The sequence below is a fragment of the Micropterus dolomieu genome, linkage group LG03 (assembly GCF_021292245.1).
Source record: "Micropterus dolomieu isolate WLL.071019.BEF.003 ecotype Adirondacks linkage group LG03, ASM2129224v1, whole genome shotgun sequence".
In the NCBI taxonomy this organism is placed as follows: domain Eukaryota; kingdom Metazoa; phylum Chordata; class Actinopteri; order Centrarchiformes; family Centrarchidae; genus Micropterus; species Micropterus dolomieu.
In genome coordinates, this window is record NC_060152.1 from 32,529,707 (window position 1) to 32,541,837 (window position 12,131).

Consider the following 12,131-nt stretch of genomic DNA (forward strand, 5'->3'; position numbering starts at 1 on the left):
CAAAATATAATTTTCAGCACTGGTATAAATTAATGACCATGAGACAGCCCGTCTTTAATAATTGCTTATATTTACCTAAGAAAAGAATTATGACAGATAGCAGATTCTGAGAACACAGAGCTATTATTGGGTAATATGGCCTAAACTGAGGCGGAATATATTAAAGCCACACACATTAGATATGTAATGCCTTTAAACTCCTGCAGTGTGCCATAAATCTTAATTGCAGGCAACCGGCTATAGAGGTTACACATGATAGCTGTTAGTATTAATGGAGACACATTAGTCTTAATGGAGACACATTTGTGTGTGTGTTTGTTTGTGTATGAGTGTTAATGCACAGCCACATAGGTTAAATTAATAGGTGTTGCATTTACATTATGAATGTGGCTGTTAGGGGCGCTGCCGTTACAGGATTAACCGTGCCTTACTGCAGCACTGGCTACATGCTGGCCTATTTTAACATGTTGGTATTTCAGGTATTTCTTTTATAAATACCTTTTTATTAATACAGACCAATTTACAGTGCGAACACAAGCCCCCACACCAGACACCTTTCTTTACATGCATATAGTTCTTCTTCTCACTGGGTGCGGATGTTTGAACCACAGTCTTCTGATCACTGAGGGGCAATAAATCCTATCTTTGTGAGGCTTATAATATTCAGTGTTGTGAGACTGACAGTCATTATTCGTCTAAAAATAGATACGTTTGACGTACGACGACGTAACGTAACGCATTCTGCATTCCAGGCAACTCGGACCTCGTAAATTCCGACCTCCAACTAGAAAAAGTACTATGGAACGCCACCGCAAGTCAGATTTCCTACTTGTGAACTAGTGAAAAAATTTGTACCCCGACTTCACAAGTACAAGCTGAATGACATCACACAACAATGGCAGCTCCCATGGAAGCACACATTGTAAATGGTAAGCAATAACCTGAAAGGCACCATAAAGCATATTTGCATGTATTTAATTAAAAGTATAAATACTGTCATATAGTAAAACATGTTTTGCATGTAAATTGATGTAGTAATATGTTGCTAAGTAGCTGGTTACACTAAAGAATCTTTTAAGTCATCTGTTCTGCACAAACATCATTAGCAAGTATAATGTAGAACATTTACTGTCTTTTGAGGATTACCTCTTCAGTGACTTGTTTTCATTAAAACGGCCATGATTTTAATTAACACAACTGTGTATACGCTTGACAAAGAGTCACCGTCAGGCACCACTATGCTCCTGGAACGCTTTGAGGTTGAAAGTCGAATATTTCAACATGGACATTTCCCAGTTCCAAGCAGTCTGGAACACAGCATTAAAATAAGGCATGCTGGTTAGAAAGTGTGTCCGACTTTCACCGGCGCTGCGAAACGTCACCATGTCACATGACATTGAAACCTTGCGGGAGCAAGGTGGCTGCAGGCGCCGAGTACGGCGGCCACAGTTGCTTTTCTCCGGCTGCATCAAGCTGGACATTGTGTCACATTGTTTTATAGCCACAAAGCTCTGTAGGGAGGATTTCTATAGTAATTTTGAGACTGCATTTTGTTGTTTTATTGACTAGCGTTGTAAATGGCTGTGAACAAAACATAAGAAACGTTGATGTAATATTTTCCTGCTAAAGGATCTAACCCACTTTTAACAAGAAAGCATGCTGCCTCTTTTATTTGACAAGGCGTTCAGAAAACCAGCAAGGTGCTGTGTTGGTGAGGGCCTGTGGCTTCATGAACCACTGAGACATGAAAAACAATCCACTAATGTCGTTTGAGTCATACGTACAAGAGTTAAAAAGCTTATCAGACACTAAACCCTGCAGATTTACTGTAGCTTAAATTCTATGTTCACACTGCAAGCCTTATTGCTCAATTCTGATTTATTGCTCAGATCCAATATTTTTATTTTGCTGATTTGGGCCACTTTTGTCTGCAGTTTTTTTAGCCAGGGTCTAAGGGTACATTATACGATTGATGTATCTTGTCAGAAAACCAAGAAACGTGAAATAAACCTATTATCTAGTCACTTGCACAAGCTACCTGAATAGCGGAGAAATGTGCTGCTGAGGTTTGTTATAAACAGACAGCAACATATCAAAAGATATTTGCTTGAGTGCTGATGTCATTTTCCACCATAAAATGTGGCTACAAAAATGGATTTTGACAAGAAACAAAGTGTTCTGTACTGTTAATTTTGATGAAAACACCATAGCAGTGCATGGGAAGACTGGACATTCAAAAGTTAATACAAATAAGAAATCAGAGATTTGGGATCGGATGTCATTTTTCTGGTGTCTTGTGATTAAAACACCAACACGTTACAATGCTATAAACTGTTTATTAGAAAATAAACATGACTGAAAACTTCCTAGACATTGTAACAATTAAAACCACTGGTGATTCCCTCTGAGATCAGTGTGCTGCATATAACTGTACTGTATTGATTGTGAACCTGCAATCAAACCCATGGTGTGTGTGTGTGTGTGTGTGTGTGTGTTGGGAGATCAATGACAACTGTGGCAGAACCCTCCCTCAGGGACTTTGTAGAGGTCAGTACTTATGTGGGTGGTTGGAAGAGATACTCTCATTTCCCCACACAGGGTGTTTGTGTGTGTGTGTGTGTGTCAGTCAGTTAGAGGGTAGCTGTATAGCCACTGAGAAGCTTCTTGATTGTTCCCCATGGCTGTGACACTGCAGTTTATCGCTGGGGGATGGAGATGAGATGATCAACATCCATTAGATCCAGTGTCAGGTATAAATCTGCAATGTTGCTTCTGTGTTCAGATGTAGAAATCTGCTCACACCGCCTCCTCACCAAATGTTCAGCTGCATAATCCTATTTTTTATGTAACAAAATCAAGTTGTTGTCTGAGCCTACATTTAATTCATGACACCCCACGGTATAAAAGTGTGGGAAAGTGTAAACAAGACACTGAAGATTCCAAGCGAGAAGCAAAAGTACTATGACAGTGGACAGTGCCCTGGAAATATTAATAAAAAAAAGGTCAGAAATAACAAAATCATTTGTTAAACCACATGGGACATTTTCAAGAAATACTTACGTCTTGCTCTCTGCTACCATTAAAAAGACAAACGATTAGAAATGTCCAGGAAGTGATGGATTTACAAATGAGTTTAAGGAATTTCAGTCTTTACGTATACCGCTGCTACGCAAAACCTTTAAAGGGATATTACATTTACATTTACTCATTTGGCAGACGCTTTTACCCAAAGCAGCTTACATTTGAGGAACAACATACAAGCATCAACAGAGCATCAAATACAGATCTACAACTGATTATACATACTAGTAAGAGCAGCAATAAATACTAGTAAGAGCTCATAGTACATATCACATCAGTGGGGTAGATACCTAGGGAAGGAAGTAAGAGTTAACAACAAATCCAATCAAAACAAATGTGCAATAAATACAAGATAATTGTAAGGGCATAGAAGAAGAAGAGCACAGGAAGTGCATGTTAGAGGTTAGGAGTTAGAGGTGTTATAAGAGGAAGTGTTCTCAAGGGATATTAAGCAATTCTGCAGAAAGATTGTTGATATTTGAACTCAGCTGCCAAACAAATACATCCTTCCCTTCAGTGCTCCCTCGGAAATTTGTAGTGAAGCAAAATACTTTTCTAAGACATAGTCTAAGATTCTAGTTTATGTGTCGGTAGGATTACTGCGAGTAACTTTAACAGTAATGAATACTAAAGAAACATCATCAAACGAACGATATACAAGCACACAAACACAGCATCCAAAATACAATGGCGTAAAAAACTAGAGCGAGTTACTTGAAATAGTTTTTATAAAAATACAGTGGCTGACGAGAGGATGATACGTTTAAGTATCAGATGCAATCACAAGTAAGCAAGTAATTCAACTACTCTTAGCTCGATTGTGGGTGTGCAAACCACCGCTACTGCTGCAGCAAAGCTAACAAACATGAAAACAAACGGACCTGCCATTTGTGTGAAACAAGCAACAACAGAGCAACCTCTGCGTCGGCTTTCATTCCTTTTAATTTCTCCAGCAACACCTCACCGATGTCTTCGCCCATACCTGGTCATATATCACTCTTTGTACTCTTCAGACCTTTTCCTCTTTGGCTGTTTCTAGGCCATCTCTCCTTCTGGACAGGGCTTCGAATCGAGTCCAGGAAGTTTACAGCTTTCTCCATGTGCATGAGAACTACTGCCATATATTGCTGATTGGCTGGAATAATGTTGTGTGGAAGGATCGCACCACTTTTTTTGCGTTCCATTTACAGAGCCAGGGCTGTGGAGAACACAAAAAGTTTTGAATCCATGCAGTAGTTGGCTTCAGCCTATAGCTGCAAACCAGCTGCAGTGGCTGCAACGTATTCCTTCAGGTCAGTCGTACCTGTCAAAATTAGGTCCACAAAGTGTTTTTTTTGCCACTGACCTGGTGTCTGATAACAACATAGAAAGGATCCGAAGGAATTCCAAAACTTTTTGTACCATCAATCCATCTATTATCAATACCTGCTTATCCATGGGTCGCAGGGGGCTGGAGCCAATCCGAGCTGACATTGGGCGAGAGGCGGGGTAAACCCTGGACAGGTCACTAGTCCATCACAGCATATCGACAACAAAATGTAAATAATAGGGGCCAGGTTTAAAAATAATAAATAATAAAATAATAATAAAATTATCCTTTAAAGCCACTGGGCTGCACAAGCTACCCGGTAACGCAAAGCACCGCTTAGTAGTGTGTAGTGAAATAGGAGATTCTGCACGGAAATCTAAAAATCGGTGGTTCGATCCCCCAACTCCTCCAGTCTGCATGTCAAAGTGTCCTTGGGCAAGATTCTGAAAGCCGAATTGCCCCCCGATGGCTGTTCCATCCAATGGGTGAATGCAATGTAGTGTAAAAGTGCTTTGAGTGGTTGGAAGACCACAAAGGCGCTGTACAAGTACATACCATTTACCCTTCTCTAGTGCCACCCTCAGGACTAAAATGTCAACTTTGCACACAAAACATTTCTTTGTGTAACAGGCAATTTGCTGAGCACATTTGCTGCCAAGGGGAGATTTTAACAACCCCACTGCCTTTCATTTAGTGCCCCAAGAAAAATATAGCCCAAATTGTTAATAGTATCCAACACTTTCACAGAGAGAACACTGCAGCCTCTAGGGCCCGCTACAATGGTTTCAGACCTTTGGGGTTTTTTGTGTACACCAGAGAATACTTATTGTATATTGTGTTTTTGTGTTGTTTGTTTGCACATATGGGAAAGAGAATGGTCCCTCAGTTATTCTTTATGTAGATAAAGGTGAAATTGAAAAAAATTGAATAAATGTCCTGATGGAAAACCTGAAAAATGTTTACATTTGACTGTTGCAGAGGGCTCTCTCGCTCTCTCTCTCTCTCTCTCTCTCTCTCTCTCTCTTTCTCTCTCTCTCTTTCACACATGCATACACAGTCAGCCCTGGGTTGAGATGCTAATGGTGCTCCATGAGCCATTGACCTCTCAGTGCTTCTTCAGAGAGCAACCACTCACAGTGAACTGCTGAATAATACATTGACAGTATGTGGAGTACAAAGCGAAGCATCTCTGCTTGTGAGAGCGACTACGATGAATCACACCTGCATGGCAGTTTGTTGCATCTTTAAAAACTCCTCGGCCTGTCTGCATTGCTCAAGTCCTCTCCACAGAAATGCCCTCAAATGCAAGCTGCAGAATTCAAGTGTTGCTACTTGTGCCTCTGAGTAGGAATAGAAATATTTTGCATCAGAGCAGTAAAATGGGTCTGAGACCTGGACATGAAATGGTCACTGATTACAGAGCTGCTGTGGCAAGCATCTTCTGGGGAAATATGATGATGTGAGGAGAGGACACAATTTGAGTTCACAGAGGAGAGAAGGGCAGATAAAAGAGAAGGGCATCTGTCTCCACCTTTTATTTGATTTCTTCCTTATTGTGAACGCAATACACATATACACATTACCTATCTCACCTGGAGGGGTTTTGTATTTACATAAAAAAGCACTATTTCATTGTCGACGCGTCATTAGAAAGATGCCTTTTAAGGGAGAGATGGCAATCTTCTTATTAAGAACATTTCTGGTTGTTCATTTCTAACTGCAATGCACTACAGGAAGTGCTGGGGGCAGTATCGCTTCCACTGCCTGCCATGACTGTTTGACTGTAAGACTACTCATGAAGAACAAGCATTCATGCGAAGTAGAACAACGGAGAAAGAAGCTAACAGCAGAACATTTTTTTTATTTTTAAAAGCTTTGTACGCTATTTCATCACTAAATACAGAAATCAACTGTGTAGAATTTGAATATTGGCAGTTTTACAAAAGTTGACAGCGAATCCAAAATGTGCTCAAAAGTTTTCGGGTTGAGAAGCTCCACAAGCGCCCGCGAGGTTATCGGTGGCAGCCGGCCGGCGAGTCACGCCCACAGAGCCCTCTGGTCCCAGTTACACAGACCACTGCAGCAGAGGAAAGGCCACAACTGTAAGATAGTTTGAATGTTTGTACCGCTGTTATTCTGTCGTTACAATCTGAGTAATGGTTTAACATTTTAAAGCAGGGTGTCTGCGGGGTCTTAAAAAGTCTTAAAAGGTAATAAATCAATTTTGCAATAATTACGGCCATTAAAAAGTATTTAAAAGTCTTAATCGCCATTTAACAAGGTATTAAATTTTGAAGATATTTTTTTCAATTTGAAAATCCAAAAGTTTGTTTGCTAAAAGTGTAGGTGAACGTATTTATTTATAACGCGTAGCCAAAAATACTAAACAGGCAGAGAATAGCGACGGTGTGATTCGTCTCTGTAACGTTAGGTGCAGGGATCTACCGAGCGCCTATTTCACTCTTAAACGCACCAAAATATAGATCCGTGCGAACCGGAAAATGATTTACGAGTACAACCGACCGTAGTCTCCCACCCCGCCGGACCCGCAATGCTAATTGTCCAAAACATAGTCGGAGTGGCGATCAGGAGTAACGTGATTAACTTGGTTGGCCGGTCGCTCTGTGGCCACTTGAACAGCACCGTTCCTGAAAAACAAGAGTGAGATGCGCTGCAAGAAGCTGAATCACTAAGACAGAAGACAACAGGGAAAATTCAAGGAGCGTGTGGGTTTGGCTAACGTTTGGCTATTTAGCTAAATCTCTGCCTTTTATTGAAACATGTTGAACTTCTCATAAAGCCGATGCTCTTGTTAATGTCACTTTTTGTGAACAAAATCACAGCCTGGATCGAGCAGGATTTTAAAAAAAAGTTTGATGTGCTGCAATAAACTTTATAAATGTTGAACTCAATGTTCTGCATAAACGGTTATAATTATTGACGAGTTAGTAGCCTGCCCAAAATCAAGGTTGGAGACTATCATGTAGCCTGGAGCATTTTTCTGGCACAAAGTTAATGAATAAAAACAACCCCAAACTTAAACAGCTGTAATTTGAATTAATATTATACTAGTGGTAAGTTATATTCTATTATATTGAACATAATGAATATATTAATTCAAACTTACAGTTTACTATTAAATTAACAATGTACTTTTAACTTAATGTAATAATATTATACTAATACAGTCATTTAGACTAGTTCCTCCTCCAGGTTGTGCCTGTGCTACACCGCCTACACTACTTACGTTATTCATCACTCAGTTTATTCTCTTCATCTTTGTTCCCTCCTGGCCTGTTTGAATTTTGTTGTATGTGTATGTGGTGGATGAAAGTTATCACACATCATCGCTCAAATTATTTTTATTTTTAGTTTATTTTAGTTTAAACCAACTAAAACACAAAATTACACTGTGGTTCACATGATTTGCTGTAATGCTGCGTACATAAACGGCATAGCTTATGTAAGACTGACCAGTCCTTCACATAGAAAACTGTTGGCCCATACAGGCTGTTATAGGCAACTGAGAAAGATGGTGAATGCCTCAATTTTAGGTAGCATTACAACCAAATGATATATAGGCAATAAATGTTATAAATATATTTAAATTCCTTATAAAAACTCAAAAATGTCCCTCTTTAAGGTGTGTGGCTGATTTAATTGGTTACTGCTCAAAGTAGCGTGGCAGTCTTAAAATACAGTATGTTGAAAAGATCTTAAAAAGGAATTCTACTTCAGGATTCCTGTATATACCCTGTAAAGTAAATCAAGAAACATCTGGCTCGTTATGTAGCCTACAGACCATTCTCTGCTTATAAAACTTAAGCACTTTGGAAAAATAAACTACATAAGTATTATGAAAGGGGGCTGTTCTTTATTATTCTAAATAGATATTACATTGTTAGTGTACAGTTGTGGTTACAGCACTTACTTTATTTTCGATCCAAAGCAAAAATCTTTGTTAAAAAGTTAAAAGTTCAAACCTACTTGGCAACAAATCAGATTGTGAGCTTATTGTTTTGGGTGATAAAGCCTGGCTGTTCTCTTGGAGCAGCCTCTCTATAGTTCTTTGCATTCTTGGTTTTGAGGTCTCGTGGAAGGTGCTGGCTAAGAGAACGCTCTTTTAGTTGTGTTAGCAAACACGTTTAGTGCAATAGTAAATCAGTGACTTATAGGAGTATCCTACAATGTCTTGTCTTCTTCCCTGGTTTCCCCTGGTGTTGATACTAGTGTTCATTCTGAATAGTAAACCTTGTTCACTTAATGGTAACCTTAGCTAGTTAGGCTGTGCGTTGGAGATCAGTAATTCACTTGAAAGATATTTAATTAGATAAATTTGTTTAATTAGTGTAGAGGGTGACAAAAAATTGTGACTAGTCAACTAATCGAACAAATAACTAACAGATTAGTCGACTATGAACATAATCATTTGTTGCAGCCATATTTGTGTCCAAATCATTACACAATTAAGACCAGAGATTTGTCTCCTTCCTAGTGGAGAATGACTGCTGTGGGATGCTTCTGTATTACCTCTTTAACTTTCTTTGCATGTCATTGCAGTTTAACACATACGGTAGATGTAAATTCTCAATGTTCCATGTGACAAGACAAGAATCACTTTCTCTGTGGTGTTTGAATCTTGTCCCTGTATGGGATTTACACATGCAGCAGGTTCTTCTCAATCTAGAATTTCTTCTCCTTTTCTGTGTGTGTTTATATGAATCCAATAAATCACTGAAATCTTGAAGTGCAAGCCCATGTAATACTTTGTAAATTAGGAAGAGGACTTTATAATTAATGCATTCATTTATAGAGAGCTCTGACTGTATTCAAGCAAGCTTGCTCATCATGGAAACTTTAGTTTCTATGGTGGGCCATCTGGTTTGCATTAACAGCCATTTTTATCCTGTACAACATTTGAACATACAGAGAAGGTAGCAACTCAATAGCATTGTGTGTGTTTTAGGTAATGAAGCCATGTTACCAATCCAATCCTCTTAAGTCCAGCCCTGCCCTGCACCCCCTCCATGCCTTGCTTGCATTAGCATAGCAAAAGGAAGATAGCATATGTCTCATTTTTCTCTAGGGTTCTTCACTGGACGTCACTTCCATTGATGTGGCACTGCGAGGTGCATTCCATTTCTTCTCTTCACATCCCGCCTTTCCTGTCTGTGTTTTCAGTTTCTCAATTTTCCCTCTGTCACCTGTGGCCTTCTCTTTGTCCTCCTTACCGTCTCAGCTGGATCCTTTTTATATTTTTTATTTTTTCCTGTCACCTTGTCACTAGTTACAGATCCAGTTGTATTATGTCATAGGGGAGAGAATAATACATACAGATATTTCACAATTTATCAGGTATTTTTCACATGTCATATTTCCATAATAAAATGTTTCACATGTCAAATACAGTTGTAGGAAAAATAAACTAAATTGGTCATAAAATGTGATCTGATCATCTAAATCACAACAATAGACAAATACAGTCTGCTTAAACGAATACCACACAAACCGTTATATGTTTTTATTGAACACACCGTGTAAACATTCACAGTGCAGGTTGGAAAAAGAATGCTAACCCTTGGATTTAATAACCCTCCTTTGGCAGCAATAACCTCCTGTAGTTGCAGATCAGACCTGAACAACGGTCAGGAGAAATTTTGGACCACTTCTCTTCACAAAACTGTTTCAGTTCAGCAATATTCTTGAGGTGTCTGGTGTGAATCGCTCTCTTGAGGTCATGCCACAGCATATTAATTGGGTTGAGGTCAAGACTCTGTCTATGCCACTCCAGAAAGCGTATTTTCTTCTGCTGATGCCATTCTGTTGTTGATTTACTTCTTCGCTTTGGGTCGTTGTCCTGTTGCATCACCCATCTTCTGTTGAGCTTCAATTGGTGGACAGATGGCCTTACATTCCCTTGCAAAATTTCTTGGAATTCATTTTTCTGTCGATGATAGCAACTCTTCCAGGCCCTGAGGCAGCGAAGTCGCCCCAAACCATGATTCCCCCTCCACCATACTTAACAGCTGGGATGAGGCTTGATTTGTGCGTGCTTCCAAACAACTCAACTTTGGTTTCATCAGTCCACAGAAGATTTTGCCTGTAGTTCTGTGGAACATCCAGGTGGACATGTTAGATGTACGTTATACTGAATCACAAAGAGGTTTCTTTAGAATAGTTGGCCAAGGTGTGTACCACTGGACATACGCAGAGGATCTGTCGAATACAGGCATGCTGGACCAGGGTTGATATGAGGCAATTTTTTGGAAACGAGATGCAGGTGTGTAGGGACACTTGAGTGCAGGAGCCAAGGAGGGGAGCCACACCCACCTGCAAACCAAGCATACTCACAGAGGAAAACAGACAGACAGGCACAAGTAGGAGGTGGAAAACAGCAATTTGTTTTATAATGGACTGATGAACATCAAAGCTTTTAGAGATATACTTTTGTAACCCTTTTCAGCTTCATGAAAGTCAACAAGTACTTCTGAGAGCTCTTTTAGTCGGGACATGTTTCACATCAGGCAATGCTTCATGAGAATAGCAAAGTTAAATTTGGTGTGTATTTATTTTTTATAGGGCAGGGTGGCTCTAACCAACACCTTCAATCTCGTCTCACTTATTGGACTCCAGGGGGCTGTTTCACCAAACCAGGATAGCGGATTAAGCCGGGATTTTCCAGATATCCTGGCTTAATTAAGCCTTGACTCGGTTTCACGAAAGCAGTAGCACATAAGTTACCATGGCGATTTATTCTGTGCAGCTAGGCTGCTCCAGACCAGGCTAACAGCCAGGCTAGTTAACCCTGGTGCCTTATCTGTTTAGTCAGCGGTCACGCCGATCAGAAACGAAAGTGTTTTTTTCAGTCATTCCATGTTCTCATGTTATGTTCTTAAGTCCAAGTCCTGTTTTTTATTTTGTTAATTTTTTCAAGTAGTTCAGACATCTGACAGTAAAATACATACATTAGCACAGTAGGAATTGTTCACCTTATACTTACTACATTGGCAGACTGGCTGTCAGACTGTAGGACTATAGCCTCAGGGTCAAGTTACAGATATCGTACAGTCTTTTGTATGAGCACCACACCACTGACTTATTACCTATTATCCATACTGACTAAACAAGTACACCATTTTCACACAAAATTGACATATCTCCAGCCTCTCTGCCAAGCCTACTATATTTATATCTATATATATACAGTGGGTACGGAAAGTATTCAGACCCCTTTAAATTTTTCACTCTTTGTTTCATTGCAGCCATTTTCCAAAAATCAAAAAAGTTCATTTTATTTCTCAGTAATGTACACTCAGCACCCCGTCTTGACAGAAAAAAACAGAAATGTAGAAATTTTTGCAAATTTATTAAAAAAGAAAAACTGAAATATCACATGGTCATAAGTATTCAGACCCTTTGCCGTGACACTCATATTTAACTCAGGTGCTGTCTATTTCTGCTGATCATCCTTGATATGGTTCTACACCTTCATTTGAGTCCAGCTGTGTTTGATTATACTGATTGGACTTGATTAGGAAAGCCACACACCTGTCTATATAAGACCTTACAGCTCACAGTGCATATCAGAGCAAATGAGAATCATGAGGTCAAAGGAACTGCCTGAAGAGCTCAGAGACAGAATTGTGGCAAGGCACAGATCTGGCCAAGGTTACAAAAAAAATTCTGCTGCACTTAAGGTTCCTAAGAGCACAGTGGCCTCCATAATCCTCAAATGGAAGAC